Source organism: Limanda limanda, chromosome 6 (genome assembly GCF_963576545.1).
Source record: "Limanda limanda chromosome 6, fLimLim1.1, whole genome shotgun sequence".
Lineage (NCBI taxonomy): Eukaryota > Metazoa > Chordata > Actinopteri > Pleuronectiformes > Pleuronectidae > Limanda > Limanda limanda.
The window spans coordinates 8,677,346-8,679,101 of NC_083641.1; the positions used below are offsets into that span (position 1 = coordinate 8,677,346).

Here is a 1,756-nt window from a genome sequence, read left to right on the forward strand (position 1 = left end):
GATCATCACACATTAGCACCGACCTGGGACCGGAGGAGAGTCTGGTACAAGCGGCGGTGATGCGGTGCCGGAGCCTAAACTCACTCATCACTCTGCTTTACACTTTGTTTATGTTCTCCACCGCCTCTGTCTACTGCTGCTGCGTGAACCCTCTGCATGTGAGCTCTAACTCTAATGTTAGGAAATGATCTTATACTGATATTATTCCCATAATCACGGTCTTGATGTAGAGAATCCTGAAAGGTTCACCAGCTTACTACACCTGGAGAGGATTCTGCTCATATTTCAGAATTCAATTGTTGATTAAATGTTTGCAGAAGTATTTCTTTAATACAACACAAAATACATGTTGATTAAGGCCTTTTGAGTATTTTAGAGTCTGACATGAATGATAAGTAACATACATACATTAATTCACTTAATTAAATAGTAGTTATAATCTTAAAACTTTAATAACAGCACTATATTTCCATACATAATCAAGCCATATATATACTGTATATATATATTAAATTCGTCGTAAACTATAGTACATTTTTTTAGCTACAGTAAGAGCTTGATACAAGGAATTATGTGTGTGTGTGGGGGGGGTATTTGCTAAAATAAATGAGTTACTTCTCATTAAGTATATGTTTTGAGAAAGTCTCACACAGTAGGAAAAAGAAGTGTGGTGACGTTAGTCCATAGGTCGACCCTGGTCTTTAGTGTATTCCTCTTCCAGGTCTGAGCTCAGCGAGTGCTCGGGCTGGGGGACGCTCAGCAGAGCAATGAGATTATTGATCACTTGGATGGTTGTTGTTTCTGGTCTCCAGTTCTTCACACTGACGATAGGCAGGCAGACCTGACCCTTCTCGTCAATATTGGGATGGTAGATCTTTGTCTTGAAAGTGACCTTGGGTGGCTTGAAGGGAACTCGGCAGGGAAGATGATCTCAATGAGAAATGCTCTTTTGTCATATGGAAGACAATCAGGAACAATTAGCCCTTGCCAGGTAAAGCTATTTGATTCGCCTCAGTCCAGATCTCCTGATGTCAGCGAGCTCCATTGTTAGTCTCCTGGTCACATCCATTATGCCACCGATCAGTCGTCGTCATCTTCTTCTGCTTCTCGGTTTCGTCTGTACTCTGTATTTTGAGACACTCTCCCCCCCTAGTTCCGACCAGGCAATTACTTTTCTCCTTTCATACACAGGTATTGACCTTAGACAATAAGTGTACTCTTTCTCATAAGTATACTTATCGTCTAAGGTCAATAAGTATACTTAATGATAAATAAGGTTATCATTTGAACGCGAGTTGCACGTACACTTCCGAGTATAAAAGTAACCGCAGGCATGGTCAGCGCTCAGCCTCACTGAGACGACACCCTGCAGAGTTTGTGCGATTGCTCTTGTTTCCTCTATCATTCAGATATTCATTGCTTTATAAACATTATTTTTAAAGACTCACTCCTTCCTTAGTAATACCTTCCTGCACTTGCAGTAGGCCTATTCGTAGCCTAATCTAAGGAGTAATTTGCTCCACAGTCTTTTTTAGAAAGCTCGTAGCCCCAAGAGCTAGCCTTCTAGCTAGCTAATTTCTTCCAACTGCAGCTAGCCCTTTTCTCCCTAACACCTACCTTTACATCTTCAATCATCCACCGTGTTGCAACAAATAAAACACCAGCACTTGAATACTAATCTGTGCTGTCCCTGTCTACATTGTGTACTGTTCATTTTGTTAGGAACCATTGCCTAGCACAGCCTTATTCATTATTC

The 1,756-nt window shown here is 41.1% G+C and overlaps 1 pseudogene; it reads right to left on the reverse strand.

Moving 5' to 3' along the window:
• Window positions 1-676: 676 nt before the first annotated feature.
• On the reverse strand, window positions 677-1,069 carry LOC133003679 (ubiquitin-conjugating enzyme E2 L3-like; annotated as a pseudogene).
• Window positions 1,070-1,756: the final 687 nt, after the last annotated feature.